We start from the raw sequence: 17,489 nt of genomic DNA on the forward strand, positions 1-17,489 counted from the left end.
TATACTGCTCAGTGTGCTGGTTCGAACAGGAATAGGTGAATAGGAAGATCATTAGAATACATTTGTGCATCAAGGTGCTAAGCTTGAGGTCAGAATCATCACTTAAATAAAAAATGGAGGTGTACGAGGAAATATGAAAAAGGTCATCCGAGTTAGTCGGTCTTTAATTCTGTATGGCTGCAGTCAGGAGTTGCACAAAACGCTGTTGACTATTCTGCATCAGAAAGGCAAGGAGAAACAAAGCGAAACGCATCTCTGTGAATGGATGCTAGGTACGTTTCACGTGTAAGCATTCAGAGGTGGAGTGAACTGCTTACCATTCCTTGTATAAACACGGTTGCGCAGTGGATGAAACAAAACACTGTCCTTTTGAGTCGTATTAGAATGCTTTTTGCTTTATCCGTGTACCGTGGACCGGACTCGCGATAGATATCCTGTGGCGTTCCTTTGCTAACAAACAGCTGCTGAGGTGTTACAGATGCCGGTTAGTGGCCTGTAAACAGTGAAAGCACAAAATGTGTTTGAATGACCTCGAGACATCACGGAAAACCACACTTTGCAACCGCATGCACTATTCAGAGCTTAATAAGGCTCAAGTTAATGGGTGAGAAGGTCAGATCAGGGTCGTGGTGTGCCAACGAAAAGAAAAAGAACAGCTGTTGTGGCTCATTAGATGCGGCACTCCATTTAACGTGAATGGAAGTCCGTGTTCGACTAGCTGGAAAGACTACAGATTATCAGGCAAGTATTGCTTATGCCCAGGGTTCTAAATCTTACCGCATTGTATGTTTCCTCAGTTGTTCTCCATCCGTGCTCGCAGTGCTGTTGCTGGAGTGTTAGGTCAATCACATGATTTATATGCCTAGATAGACGTATCTATGAGCGTCTCGCGTCTCTTATGATTGGAGTGCTCACGTGGTATATGATTAGAGCGTGTGTCAAGCTGATCAATCTGGCTAATCGTGCATGAATATACGCAGCCCCTCCTTTGTTTCAGAAATCGACGTTTGTCCGTGTTGCCATCGCAACCGTTAGGCGACCCCCATTAAGAAGAGAGCTATCAACCACGCGCGATGCTAGTGAGTCTAATCCGTTTGTTGTATTAGATTGCGTCTCATTTTACATTTGAATAACAGTTTACAAAATCCAATCCAATTTCTCATTAAGGCCAGTCCTGGAGCTGTTGGTTAAAAATATAAGTTGTTCTTTTTTTAAAAGGATCGTCTTGTCCCTGTTGGTGTCAGTTTATAAAGTACTGTCCATTTCAGGTCTTCCAATGTGTGTTGATGTTCTATACAATGTTCGACCATGGGTGCGTTTTTAGACTGATTTTTTAGGCAGCTTTTATGTTCCCCAATGCAGAGTTTCACTTTCCGGTCTGTTTTACCAATGTAGATTTTTCCACATGGGCACCAGATAGCATAGACTACCAAGATAGAATTACAATTGGTATGCAATTTTTGTTGCCATTTAAATTTCAGACCTATGTCTACTTCTATGCTCTTTGCTGTATACTTGTAATATACGCACTGTCCACATGGATGATGGCCCACAATTTTGGAAAGGCCCCATAACTGGGTCAGGCTCGTTGTAGATAGAGGTCCGAGCAACACATCGTTCCTGGTCACTTGTTCTTTCAAATTTTTGCTGCTTTTAAGCGCCTTTTTCCAAGATTGGCCAATTTTTCAAAATTATTTTCTTGATGTCGTTTGACATATTGCTGAAGGTGTTTAAGAAGATTATTTTGGGATCTTTCTTGGTTTCAGAATGTTCTTTGTACTCCAATATGGACTCCCAATTGTTGTTGCTAGCTCTTTTAAGTGCTTTCCTAACTATCTTCTGCGGATAGCCTCTTTGGAGTAACTTATTCTGCATCTTGACAGCTTCTTCGTTGAAATCATCCTTCTTGGAACTATTCCTTTTGAGCCTCAAGAATTGGCCCAAAGGGAGGTTGTCCCTTACATGTTTTGGATGTGAGCTACTATAATGCAGCAGCAAATTTCTGTCTGTCAAACCCTACAATAAACCGACAAAGATGCAGTTCTTTGTAGGGTCTACCGTGATGGTGATGTCTAAAAATTGGAGTTTGCTAGTGCTGTAGTTGGATGCAAATGTCAGGTATCTGTCTTGACTGTTTATCCAAACAAGAAACTCCTCAAGGGCTGTTTGCAGGCCGGACCAAATCACAAGGATGTCATTGATGTACCTTCGCCAGATGCGTATATATTTGAAAAAAGGGTTTATTTTCATAATTCTCTTGATTTCGAAGGCTTCCATGTAAAGGTTAGCTACACTTGGGGCTAGGGTAGCTCCCATGGCCGTGCCATGTATTTGCTGAAAAAATTTGCCATTGAAGTGGAAGTAGTTTTCAACTAGGCTCATTTCCGCACACCACAGAATGAAAGAAGTTGGTGTAGAGCCAACTTTGTGATCGGAAAGGAGTTTTTCTTCCAACATTTCGTCAGTTGTTCTCTGCGGAATGCTAGTATAAAGTGCTACCACATCTAACCCTAGTAAGATTTCAATGTGGGGTCAAAAGGTAATTCTTCAATTTCTTTTATTATTTGTGTAGTATCCTGAACAAAGGATGCAATTTTACGAACCATGGGTTGGAGAAAGGTGTAGGCAAATTTCGACAGGGGTTCTAATACATAATTGACCCCGAGACAATTGGGCGGCCTGGCGGTTTGGTCATGGATTTATGTATTTTGGGAAGTGTACAGAATTGTGGTATGCGCGGTTTATCCTTTTTGAGGAAATCAGCCTTCTTTTGGTGATCCATCTTCTTTGTTCTGCTTTATCCACTTTGTTATTGATCAAGCTTTGTAGTGTGGACGTCGGGTCTTGATTGAGAAGTTTATAACAACTTAGATCTAAGAGTTGTCTATTGCACTCAATTATATAATCTTCTCGATTTTGTAGAACAATCGCTCCCCCTTTGTCCGCTTTGCGAATAACTATCAGTTCGTTATTTAGGAGGTTTTTAATTTCTTCTTCTTCTTTCTTGCTGGTGTTGTTGTATGTGTTCCCATTAGTTAGGCTAAGTTCTAAATTACCCAAATCGTGAAGGACGCAATTCTCATAGGTCTTTGCAGTGGGTGCACAAAAAGCCGATTTATTCTGCAGCCCTGAGTCAGATTTTTTCAGGTTTGTATTCTGTTCCTTGGAAATGTTGGAACAAATGGATCTTGCGCATAAACTGGGTGAATTCTTGGCGAAAGGTAAATCTGTCATGGTAATTCGTGGATACAAAACCCATTCCTTTTTCAAGCATTGTGTACTCAGCTGGTGTAGGTGAATAATCTGAGAGATTTACCACAATGCTTGCATGCTTTGTGTCACACGTGGTTCAAAGCCCCATTTGTCCTGGCCTCTCTAAAAAAGGTTGTTGTTGCATATTGCCCCGGTTTTGTTGGTTACCGCGGTTTGGCATATTCCTGCCTCTGTAATTCTGTTTTCCACGGGGGCGTCTGTCAGACTGTCCTCGATTGGGGTATGAGTCACCCTGTCTTTTGCTGCTTTAATTACTCTCTGGATATCCCCTCTCCGTGTATTTAGAGGCCATCTTGCCCATTTCAATTGTTAGCATAGATTCTTCTGAGATTATCCGTTTAGCCAGAAGGTATTGACTGTAAGGGAGGTTATCCCTTACATGTTTTGGGTGTTCGCTCAAGTAGTGTAAACTGTTATTCACATCTGATGGTTTATGGAACAGATTTGTAATTATTTTGCCATCTTTGCTTCTCACCCTGTTATGCAGAATTTACAGAGAGAAAAAGAATATGAAAACTAGATGAAATGTTGCTCCTGACGAAGGGATTAAAATCACGAAACGTGGAGAGCTCTTTTTATTGGGATTAATTATGTATTATATTGAGATATGTGCCATGGACAATATGAATGAAATATTGTAATATGACCATAATACATGAGAAATCTTGTGGTTACAATTCTTATAAAAAATGTACAATTGAGCCTATGAAATCATTTGGTTATGAATAAGACAAGTGGATATTCCACTTTCACAAATTACCAGCTACACTGATACTAGTACTCTTTGAATATTGTTTGTTTCATCAATAAACTTAAAGGCTTGTATGCCATGGATCCTCTTTGCAATTTTGTTTCTGCCCAGGTTAACTGATGAGTTAAATAGCTCAGTTGCCATTTTACACTTTATTTCAAACTTGAAAGTAGCTCTTAAGGTGTTGTGATTACTAATGTCTGTGTCCATAATTTTGAAAGCATCACACTTATCAAACAATAATGGCGATAAAACCAGATGGTCAATACATCTGGTGAATTTACCATTTTTCAATCTATATTGACCTGGTATATCAACTGTGACGTTTCCATCAGCAATGAATACATTTCAATCTTCAATAAATTTGGGTTTTTCCCATACTCGTATCTGTTTGAACAGCCAGAGATTTTGTCAACCATGGAAGCCCTACAATCTGAGTTAAAATCACCACTAATTATAACATGTTTGTTCTCATGGCTTCACATGACTTGTGTAAATAGAACCAAAAACTCATCCAACAAATAGGATGCAGGATTTCAGTATAAATTAATTAGCAGTATTAGGTTTGGAGTAAGGCCTCCTTTTAAAGTACATTTTACTGCTAATAACCCATAGTGTGTACTAGAGAAAACTTCATGTTTCAGTAAAACATCAGTTTTGATGTCAACGAGCAAAGCCGCCTGTTCAACCACCATTTAATTGACGATTTTGCTGAATCACTACATAGCCATCTATAACTAGTGATGACTGCAACCTGACCCATTGTAGTAATGATACTGTGAGCATTCAGTATTCTTCCCACTCCTTCATTGTTTAGAAAGCTATTAAAACCCCTCGAGTTCCAAGAGTAATGGTCAGATATCCACCACTTGCTTTTTGTTAAAGGCCGTGCCCCTATAACCCAATCTTCTAAAGTCATTCGCGAGATTCTGGGCGAGCTATGATCAATCATTGGGATTATTTTCACTTAACAGGGGGCACTAACTATTTCAACAGATCATGCTATTGATACGCTCCCTTGACATCTGATTTCTTTTAATTTTTTTTATTTACAAACTTTATATTTCAGGAACCAAACAATACACACATTTATCCTGCTTGTTCTTTCGCAGCAAATAAATGCATCCAATATACTAGACATCCACACTAGTCCAAGAATTGCGTGTTCTATAACATTAAACTATAACCCACGTAACTTTGGCGACATGACAGTAGCTCACAAGCATCTATTATTCTCCCCTCCTTTAATTGATTAATATACCACACGTTTCCCTTAACCTAGAAAGCCCATTCCCCTCTTACAGCAAGACCAGGGAATATAATTATCACAATATAGATAGTAGTAGCATTGGCTTATAAAAATGGTGGTGTTGGTCTTTCTCCAATTCATAAAACGGTAAGCACACCTTAAACTTCTGATAACTGCCATTTGTCAGAACGTATACTTTCTCCATGACCAGAAATCCTCAGATTTTTTCCCACTGTAGAGCGAGAACTGGACCTCCTACAGATTTCCAACACTGGGCCAGTACCAATTTATCCTCGGGTAATAAATGTGCGAGTAAGATTGCTTGCGAACCACTTGCTGCGTGGATCCCCACTGCCACAGCACCCAAAACCACAACCATAGGATCCATAGTAATGTGGCCCAAGTCCCCAACTCATCCCCCTTCCCTCCAACATAGAGGTGAGGAGTAGTTGGCTATCCCATGAATTCGTTGTGGGGTAAGATACCATCTTAAACATATTTTTTATGCCAGCTCCTTAATCTCAGTGCATTTGGAAGCCTTATGTGCCCTCCCCCAAATTCGTCCCTACTCTTCCTCTGACATTGTAGCCTCCAGTTCTTTCTCCCATCTGACCATATAAGGCAGTTTATACCCTGCAGAAGCATTATCAAACAACCTATAAAATCTCAAGACACCTTCATACTTTATATTCCACCACTTCCTTCATAATGATCTCTATACCCACAGGTGTTCTGGTACCAGCTGTTTCACCTCTGTATGCGTAATCCAGTGCGGAACTTGTATGTATCTGAAGCGTTCCTTTTCGCTCCCTTTAAATTGCTCCTTGCATTCTTCAAACGAGAGTGACATTTCCTGCTTGTACAAATCCACTAATACAATTGTATCTTGGCTTCCCCAGCCTTCCCAGTAACCCTCCTTCATCCCTAGTCCAAACTCAGAGTTATGATTTACAGCCGATTAGAGGTCCCAAACCCGGGTTCAGCCCCTTCATTCTCAATGCCCTATTCCAAAACACTAATGAACACTTTGTGGATTCCAATAGCGGACCCCCAGCTTCTCTTGTAGCACCCACCAGATAAGGGAGCAGCTTTAATCGAATAGATGTAGCACCTTGCTCTGCATCACACCATCCTTTAGTCCTACTCCGTAACAACCAATCCATCATAGGACCAATCTGAGCCCCAATCAAGTATATCCTGACATCGGGATGCCCAGCCAACCCAGCAATGGGATTGTGTAAGAACCTCTCTAGAAACCATTAGTTTTTCCTTGTTCCAGATAAAAGAGAATATTTTTATTTGCAATCTTTTAACCATCAGTGATGGGATGCCAACCTGGAAGGGCACGGAACAAATATGAGATTCCAGGAAGAAGTGTCTTTTTAACCGTTTGTATCTGAAGAGGCCAATGTGTGTCACAAATGTGTTAATATAACGTGAGTCGGGGCTGAGCTCTAGCTAAGTCTGGTTTGGAGAATACTGTTGCTCCATGTAAGAGGTGTATCATGTCAGATTCTTTTGGTGCCTGGTGTCTCTCCCTATGAATGACTTCATTGGCCCTCCTCATGTCTGCACAGAGTCTTATCACTTCGTCTGCTGTCTTCTTGAGTCCTGTCACAGGTTCAATTATGTTTTGGTCCAGTAATTTCCTGATCTGTCTTGAGTGTTGAAAGTTATGCCCCTGTAATGTTGGACTACCAGCTTCATGGATGGATCTATGTGCAGTTTGACTTTGCATCCTTGTAGTTTTCCTAGTCCTTTAAATAGGGTCGGGGAAAATTGTTTTTGGCGTCTGCTGCTGTGTATTTATTTGTGTAGCAATGTTTGCTATAATGCATGTACCAGACTCGTGTTCGTTGTGGTGCCGAAACTGAGGATGTATCCACTGTTTGTTTCGGTCTTCAAAACATACAGCTGGATGCCGGCTGAGTGAGACTTATATGAGCATACTGCGGTGATTGCCCCTCTGCATGGCAACGGGGTGTTTGATCCCTAGGGGTATATATCGACCTTGGATGGTTGCAGCTTTGGAGGGTGCGGCATGTTGTTGTAATCTTCTTCACTCAGTACATTTACTGTCACTCCTGTTTTTGAGGAACTCAGCTGGTGTGCCATTTACTTGCATTAGGAGCATTGGGATGTGTTCTTTCATGGCATCGTTCCTTAAGGCCTACACACAACCTTTTTTTCTTCAGTTTTCATTTGACAAAGTGGACTCGCTGCTTGAGTGTGATTGCACTTCAGTGGATCTTACATGTCTTCTAGAGTGGCAATGGTCTTGCCTTTCCGGTGACATGCTTATTCTCATGCCATGTGACCTACTACCTTCTCCGCCCGGTTGTCGATGACTCCTTTGATCGCCCTTCGGTTTATAGCCACTGGCTCTGTCATGTATCTCCTTCCTCCTTTGGGCGATGCATATCCTTGTCTTCTTGGCTGTTTCTTCATACCGCTCGAAAATGTCCTTCGTCTCCACAGGCGGCACATTTTTGTCCGATGGAAGGACAGGTGCCCTCTTGAGGGTATTCGTATCCGCAGTTGAAACATGGCTCATCTGATTTCCTTGTTGTGGTGCTGGGCACCGGCATCTGTTTGTTGACCTTCTCCACATCCTTTGGCTCTGATTGTAGGGGAGTTATGTCATTGTTTCCATTTATTGGTCGATCGCCAGTTCCACATGTGCTATTGCCAGTGTGTCTTCCAGGGATCTCTGTTGTCGCTGGCCCCTTGAGTCGCCAGTTGTGGGATGACTGTACGGGCCAGATCAATTGAGTGGCCACACTCACTCCTACATATGCAGCGGTCACGGAACGTCTATTCACTCGTATTTTTATTCTCAAACTGAACTGTTCAATTTGCACCACAACAGCCCCACCCGTACCCACCCCCTCCCCTGAGATCCCGCCCTCATAACAATTAGACTGGGACGCAAGACATTACACTCCTCCTCTTCTATTCTCTGCAATGCAGGACCTACTTTGTCAATGCCACAGTTCTATTCCTAGCTTTCCCCGTTCTTCTACCCATTGTCCTTCCCCCATTCTGCAGTGTGGTTTGTTTATTTTACCTAATGGTTAAACTATTCGTAATGTTTCGGCGATTAGCCCTTTCTAATACATTATCTTCCAATGTTTACTCCTGATTATCCAAATTCAACCCCTCTTATGTTTGTTTATTTCTGATATGATAATTTGCTTTATTTTCATTTTGGATATTTATTGAGCACACTCTTAGCTTCTATAAGCACTGGAGTGCTTTATAAAAATGGGTTTTCAGAAATACAGGTAAGGGGGCACGAGTTACTGCAGGGTAGTAATGCATTACTATTAAGCAACAGCAGCAGTAATTAAGGGTGAGGTGTGGTTTATCCAATGGGTATAATTGGGGTGTCTGGGGTGCATCAAAAAGATGCTGTGGAGGGTCTTTAACGTCTTTCTCAATTATATGATGTTAGGTGGGGGTCTGATGTTGATGGCTATAACATTCCACAGCCTGGGTGCTTAGATTGAAAATGCCAGTTAACACCTTTTTCTTTTATTCCGCTCCAGTCTGACCAGGTCCTGGTTTCTTGTGCAGCGTTGGTTGACTGAGGTGGTCATCTTGTGGCTACGTAGGAGGAAGAATGCAAAGTGACAGCTTTGTATTTGATGCAGACAGTCATAAATTGTCTATTTGTATCGCGTTTATGCTGGTATTAATGAAGTGTTTATTTATTTATTGAATGTATGAATGATATGTCAATTTTAAAGAAATCTTATAATTAAATTTTCCTTGTAAAGTTTCTTCTAGAATCATATGCAAATGAAGACGAACATGATGCCGCTAGTCTTGAAGGTGATGTGTGTTTATAGGAGCAACCAGTGTATTTAGGCGAGCGTATGTGTAATGTTTTCCAATTTTGCAGAGGCCAATTGATGACATGGGCTGCGGCTTCGAGGAACCTTATCAGGCTGGTGATTACGGTGGTCCCACTATCCAGCACCATCAAGCTGAGAAAGGAGGATTGCCTGCACTGTGGATCGCAAGCTATTGTCGGGAAGGAAGGACTTTAGTTTACACAAAGTTGATATCAAGCTTTCTGGGGTTTCTTTGCTATGTGTGTTTTGAAGGAGAGATGGTCATCCCTGTGGAATTCTAGGGACTTGGCGCACAATGTCAGTAATGGGATGGATCTAGGTTCTTGGCTGGAAGCCAAGTCTGGATGTGGGTGTATTCAGTGTTGTTGGAGGGGGGGTTGTTTTTTAGCAGTGTCAAGTTGATGTATGCACTGGATTTCCATGTTTGTATCGAGTAGGCAGGCCTTGAGCTTGTTGGTGTCTTTGAGGGAGGAGATTGTGTGGTAGAGCCGAGTCTCATCTGTGTATTGGTGAATGTGGATGTTGTGGCTGACTAGAAGGGATCCCAGGCTCTTTGTGTAGAGGTTGAAAAACAAGCATGAGAGGATGGATCCTTGTGAGACTCCACAGGTGGCTGGTAGGGTGGGTGATCTGGAGATATCCATCTGGACAAACTGATGGTGGTGTTCTAGGTATGAGATGAAGCACTGGAGGACAGTCTCACTGATTCCCATGCGGTTTTGTAGTATGTCAACAAGTGCTTATTGAACCACTGAATCGAAGGTTGGAAATATAGAGGAGCTCCAGGAGGCAGGTATGACCATCAAGTAGGCAGAGAGCATTGCCCACCTCTTGGATGGTGAAAGTCTGTTTTGCTTCAGGGGTGGAATCAACATTGGTCGGTCTGTATGATACAGTTGGTATGTGTGCTTGAAGTTGATTGACTTATTTTGAGGATCTTGCCAAGGAAAGGAAGATGTGCAATAGTTGCTCAGGCCATGTAGCTCCAGGGTTTTTTCAGGAATGGAAATAAATAACTTTATTTTTGTAGATCTAGAGTATTTTTAACATTGTTTGATAAATATGTATCTATGGAGATTCCTTGTGTTGCTTCCATAATTTCTATCCTAGTAATTTCAATATCCCTTTACAGTAAGTGCATCTAGATATCAATTAGCATTTCAGTCACACTTTTGTCCTCTCAATATGCCTGCCTTCTCCATCAAAATGTCTGCCACCTGTGCAGATATGTCCTTCCTGGTCTATGCTGCCAGCACTTTACCTGCCTGTGTACATCTTCTAACCCAACTATTGCTGTCATATAAATGAAGATTAAGTCCCCCTGCCACTTGCATGCTGTTTATTTTAAATAATTTGCCCCACAATGAAGACCCCATATGTCACATTTAACAGGGATGCTAATGGCAATGACAACCAGCAGGGCTTGCTGTCCTTTTGGTGGTATGGTGATGTTAACATTAACAAAGAGGCAAGACCAACCCTGCCTTTTGTTATCCTTATTACTAAAAGGCCACCTGTTTCTGTGAGGCCACCCAATGGGGAGAATGAAGGCGTAAAGCGGGGAATTACTCCATTTTGGGAGTTGCTCTCATTGTTCTTGTCTGTGACTAGTCAGATTATTTGTATCGGCTGTGCAGTTCTGGGTTTTGCAGAACTCTTTTTTTTTTTCTTTTGATTTAACTTGGGTCTATCAATAAAGTATTACAATGAACATAGTATACAGATTGAGCATTGTGTGTATGTCCGGTAAAGGTGGGGTCAATGATCCGTCTCATTTTCAATTATCTTTCTCATCTAGTATTGAACTAAATAGTTGTGAAATGAACAAAATAGATTGTATTTCGCGTGCCATTTTTGCAAGCCCTGCAACCCTGCTTGAATTCCAAAATTTCGTCTAGTATTGCTAAGATTAGGCAAAGATCTGTGTGGCGAACCAGGAGTAGTCAAACTGAGTACTGACATGTTCAAGGGTTTTTATTCAAAATATAGACTTACCACTATGAGGGAAGTTCCCTGCCTAACAAACTAAAACTGCTGATGGTCATCAAATTCCAAAAGAAGTAGTCCAAATACTAAAAGCTAACTGGCACTACCACTTATAAAACAACAAAAAAATGAGGCAAAGCAATAGCCTTGGTCCTTGGCTTCTGGTCAGGCCAACACTTGGATGCATTTTCCAAGAAGGACATCAAGTGCTGGATCACTTTCCACAAAGTCAATCAGTTTCTCGCAATACAGACCTTGCCCTCTTTCCAGGTTCTGTATGCCAATTTTAGGTTTTTCAGATATTCCATATAGTTCCCTTTTCTTAGGAGGGAAAGACAAGGTTTTCTTAACAAATTTCCACCATTTCTCACCTGGTGTTTGACAGTGTCCTTGACCTGTTTTCAAACACTAGAACCTCCCAGTTCTGTTCACTATGTTTCATGTGGTACAACGTTGTTTCATCGCCTGTCATTATTACGACTGAATTTAAATGTGTATTAAATTACAAAACGGGTAATTGACATTTTTTAGAGGGGGTGTGGGAAAGGGAAAATAAGGGGTTGGGGGAGTTAGTGAATAGTAAAAAAAAATAGGTGGCGGAGGGGCGTTTTGGGGGGGAAGCCCACAAACACAAACAGAAAAATGTGATGACCTATTTTGTTATTCAATACAAGTTTAAATTGCAGTCTCAATAATGACAGGCAATGTAAGAACATAGAACCGTTTCATGTTTCTAGGACTCCCCAAAGTCCTCTGGCCCCCTCAGTCAGGCTTGCTTTAGAAGGACGTCTGCCCATTCAGGTTTTCCAGGCTCCTGTAACCCTTGTGGTTTTCCCAGCTTCTTGTATCACTGTTCATTCCTCTCAACGGTATTACCTCTTGGGGAGCGTTTGATTCCCTTCTGTTGCTCGGCATCTAATTCAATTTTAATGCAGAGATCAGAGATCTGATCCCTGTACTGTGGGGTAGTCTCGGTGTCGATTTAGTGGGCTCCAGGCCCACCATGACATTCGTTTGGTCGCTCAATAGAGACGGTCGCTTTACCGTCTCTGTCCATCTCCCGATCTTGGCTTCTTGGTTGGTCAGGATGCCAGCCTTCTGGTGTCTCGCTAGCAAATAGTCTGCCCACACTGCCACTGGATTTGCTCCTTCAGGACGTGTTCCAGTCAGAGGCTCGCCTTTGTTCCTCGTCTTTTTATGTACTTCATCACAAACAAAAGGGATATTTAGTTTCTCTTTGTGGAGTTCAGGTGGGATTCTGCATTACGTGAAGCCAAAGAGATTGAAGAAATATCACTATTTGGTGGATTCAAAACAGAAGTACCAGTCTTTCCAACTCCCATGTAGGCCGATAATCTACTCTGGACCGGGAGTAAGTTACCGGAATGGGAGTCCTTGTTCCCACAAGCTGGATAACTCCCAGTGAGGTCCCACTTGCCCAGACCCATAGGGGGGAGGGTCTTGCTGAGTGAGCTCACCTCCCTAGCCTCAAAGGGTGCTGACTATGAGGAGAAGGGACGAATAGTCAGATTTGTCATATTTGCCACTCGCTAATTTGTGGTTCACTGCAATGAAGTGAACTTCAGAATTTTATGGCCTTATTCAGGCCTTAAGGTTCTTGGTGGAATGTCCATTAAGGACCATTAAAAACCAACCATTGATGAATAGCTAATCCTTAGTGGTATTCACTTAATCTAATAACTTTGGCCCAATCATTGTGTGGCGCAGAGTTTTTAATTCGCCTGGGGTACTGTAAATATGTGGATGTTCCCGTGTTCAGTCAGACTTTGCTGCCTGCATGATGACTAGTATGCTTTGGATTAAGGCGCTATATAAATAACATATCATTATCATTACTAGGATGACTGCCGCTACTGAATCTGTTGATATACCACTTCCACAGCCTAGGTTTATGTTGCATATTGGACTGTGTTGTGGCCTTATGGCCATTGGTTTGAGCCTATAGTGGTGGGGCTCATTATTATTCGTTTTACTTCTAGGCCATTCTTCTGAATATATGGTATGACACTGTCTGCGATATGTCGGGTCTGTGTGTCCTGTCACTTTATTAGTGTGTAAAGGGCCAGGTTGCAATATTAGCTCATGTTTACACATGCAATTGATTTGTGTGTGCTCCTGTTAAGTGTGTGTGGGCTCGTGCATGGTCACCTCACCTAGACATTTGATTAAACAGTATAAAGGGTACAAGTTGAATGTTTATTTCACAATATCTCCAAGCATTTCGGAACAGAACTGAAACCTACGGGTTCGTACACAGGTATTATTTGAAAAACATAATTGAAGTGTGTGGAGGAAATGGGACCAGCTTGTCATGTCTTCTCATGTGTTCACATGCAATGTCTGTGTTCCGACCAGTCACTGTACAATGTTGTTGGGGTTTTTACTGCTTCCTACTGTGATGATATTGACTTTTTGTACTTTACTGCTTCTTCTTTATCATTAAATTTAAGTGTTTTCAACTTGGTGTGTGTGGGGGCTTTAGTATATATCACCTCACCTAGACTTTCGTATACACGGTATAAATGGATAGGTTGAAATATTGTTTCACAATAAGGCTTACCATTTGGGGATCAGAACTGAAACATGGTTATAGGTACTATGGTTACACATATGGTCAAGCCTAGCAGGTGGTGGTAATAATCTTTGCATGTTGCTTCTTCACAGAGAACGGACAAGTAAGATGTTGACCACCAGACACAGTATATACGGCACCCTTGCTTTCACAGACAGTGTCAAACCTAATGATGGTGCTTCTTAATTTTTTTATTTATTTATTTATACCGTGCCAAAGCCTGCAGGCATCTAGGCGCACATTAACACACATAATACAACAAAACAAAAAAACGAGACAAGTACATAAACCATGTAATCCTATTTGGGGCAGAATTTATATCAAGCAAAAGTCAAGTTCCATTATTCAATTCATGATGCACATCAAAAAACAATCTTAATCTTGGAGTCCAAGTACCAGTTCCTGAAAGACTTGCGATTCAGAAATACTGGATGGGAATCGAGTCCACAACCCACAATAATGCAGTCATAGTGGGCCTCAGTGGGCCAGTCTTTAACTTGGACCCTGCGTAGGAATCTGAGGTCCTGCATTCAAATGCTTCCTGGCCACACTCTTATGTGTAGCCAATGAAAAGCCTTATTCTTTAGTGACTGTGCAGATTCCCACTGCTCAGTTCTGTGTACATTGGTTAGAATAAAGTTTTGTTGGTCCATGATCTGATGTCTCAGGTTAGGATCTAAAATCTCAGGCATACTTTGTTTCTTAAGGTGAAAATTATTTCTTCACTGCAGAGAACCTCCATTTAGCCCCTGGGTTCTTGATATTCCCATTTCCAATGGGTGATGATTTCCCAACACCCATAGATTTGGCAGGATTGTAGGGGGAACGTCTTTCGCAGCCACCTGATAAGTGCTAGTTTTGCTGCAACTCCCCCCAGGGGTAATAGAAACAGCTCCCCTTATTTGGCACACTGAGTTCCCCATAGGAGGGCATGTCTGAAAGGAATCGGTTTGGCACTATTTGTCTATCCTAACGAAGGATGCCTGTAACATAGCTATGTTCAAAGTTCCAATCCAGTGACTAAATTCATTGCTGTTATGGCATAGGTTTAAACCATTAATGAGTTTCTCTTTAATGGATTGCCAGTTCTTTAGGACTGCACACACTGACCAGTTCTGTCTATTCCAAGGGACTGCAATCCGAGGTCTTGCATGGCAGCTTACATGGTCTAATTAGGTGATTTAGTATCTATCCCGAAAGACTACATTGACGCATCTGACAAAGCCGCTTCCAAGTTCCTAATTGGTGATGGTGGAGTAGGATTCCCTGGTTGTCCGTCCTCGGGCGAGGTCACATCGTTATTCTGACAAGACACATTCCTTATCTGGTCGCAGGCCCAAACAAATTTCCATTTCCACATCCGTATCCATATTAAGTACTTCTAATTTATCTTTCTAAGGGTGCTCCTTCTCATGGAACTCCTTGCTAAAACTATAGAGAAACGACTCAAGGTCACATTGGTGTCGGCTCACACTTAAAATACTGAAATCTGAAGAAGCCAAATCCCCAATCCTTAAGTTCATCTAAGGTTGAGGGGGTTGGGGAAACAATTCAGAATCCTTATCTTTATTCTGACCCAAGGACTCCATGAAATATTCAGACGTCTTCTTTAAAGCCCACTTTGAGGTATGATCTCTAGTAATGGCCATGATATACCAAGAAAGAAAACACACTCCCCACTTGAAAAGCTGCAGAACCGATGGTCTGTGTGATAAAACCTGTGCTGACCAAGGCAAAAACAAACTTCTGCAGGGAGCACACGGAAATTCCCAACCCGGACTGTGGTTCAAAGCACTCCGCACTCAGCAAACTATTCCAAGCAAGATGTGACAGACCAGAGCCACCGCCAATCTTCAAAGTTTCGGAGGTGACCAAAAACACCAGCTCGCAGGACCCACAGCCGCCACACCTCAATGCTATAGAAAGGGACCCTCTAACGTGACCATGCATCAAGCCACACTGGTCTCCCTGACGACTGTACAGTGCTAGGTGCTTCTGTCACATGTGTTTGACAACAGGTTGCACCAATGGTGCTAATGAGTGATGTTCGCCATGGCAGATGAAAAGAAGACTTGCAGGAGACAGATGTCAGCCACGGGACCCTGCCAAAAAGAATCGCAACAGTATTTGTCACCCGCACTTGCCCTGACTTAGGAGGAGGACATGGCAGTAGCGCAGGACTATTCTGGGATAGACGAGCACGAGTAAGGCTTGAATCTGAGTTGGACACTGAATATAACATTCTTTGCATCACACTGCCACTGGCTGACCGGCAACAAACTGCTAAAAAACACAGCGGAAGTCGGATGCCTGTACCACAACTTGACCGGCACCAACCACACTTCCTCAAACGAAATGCATCGGACAAATTACACCATCCCACAGAAAGTCAGCAGTGTTGGACTACTTCACTGTTGACAAATGAAGGAGCAACATTGTGGTTTGTTCAAGACAGTGGTGAGTAGGGACAAGTTTGGTTCACATCTGGGTTCATCAAGCCAGGCTGTCCACATGAAAAGCAACCAGAAGTGGATATTGTGCCAAGCAGATAAGAGTATTGGCACTCAGGAGCTGCTAGTGCAGGAGCAAACAATGCAACGTGCAGGAAATATGCAAACAAGCCTTTGCTCATCAACTTGATGTTCTGATGGCAAAGTTGCTTGCTGTTGATTTGCTACTCTTCTACTTTGTTGGGAACCATGCAAACTGATAGCATGTAGGACACCGTGGTGGAAGATTCCGGGTAAGCCCTTCTCTGTCAACAAGCCAGTGGCACTATATCCGCCTATTCATATCAACTCCTGTTCCAAGAGGCAACTGTGAGGGTAAGTCGCGAGGGACCTAGACCTCCGTTAAATACTGCCGCTCTGCTTCCTTCTGGACAAATGCCTGGATAACCTGTGGTGTGAGGGCCCAGGCTGTGGTCCAGATGAGCAGACCTGAGGGAAATCCTGTCGCTCATCTTCCTTCTGGACAGGTGCCTGGACAACATGCGGTGGCGGTGGTGCCCAGGTTGTGTGCAAGATGACTCAGCAGAAGATGAGGAACTTGGGGCTCTCTGGGGGAAATGCTAATGTACTTACGGGCTGACACATGGAGCAGTGTAATTACGGACAGTGGCATGTACGTTATTTTTGGTTTTATTGTTTAAAGCGCAGACCTACTTTGACGGCAGTGTATTGCTGTTCAAGGTGTGGGTAGCCAGCGTTTGGGCTTGTCTTTTAACAGAAGCACAGTACTGGGAGTTGTGGTCTACATCAGCTTGTGCGTCCACGGAGATTAGTCCTGATGCCACATTCGTGCCACTTTCGTAGACCCAAGTTTCTGCGACCAGGTGTCCGTATTTTCCTGATCAGCAGCCCACCTAGATAACGGTTAGGTGCAAAAACATTTTGGTTAACAAACTACAGGATCCGCCTTATTGCAGCAAGATGCATTGCGGGGGAGGGTTTGGAAAGTCTCCCAGTGTAAGTGGTTGCTGCAGCCTGTGGTACGATGGAAATGTTTTCAGTGTGAACTGCTTTTACTTGTGTATCTTATGTGTAAGAGCATTATCCTGGCACCTCAGACGCTAGCAGCGTATGTGCTGGATACATGATCTATCGCGCACTAAGTTAGCCCCAGCAGTACTGGCAAGAGAAGGTCAGTTGGCCCGAGCTGGCACGTGGTGCAGTTCAAAATCGTACCATTCTCCCAGCAAGGGATCAATCAGAACGTGTTGTAAGTGCGACTCAAAGAAGAGTAACAGACAAGAGGAGATGTTTGTCCACAAGTGTTCCA

This window comes from Ambystoma mexicanum, chromosome 4q (assembly GCF_040938575.1).
Source record: "Ambystoma mexicanum isolate Mex_15411 chromosome 4q, UKY_AmexF1_1, whole genome shotgun sequence".
Lineage (NCBI taxonomy): Eukaryota > Metazoa > Chordata > Amphibia > Caudata > Ambystomatidae > Ambystoma > Ambystoma mexicanum.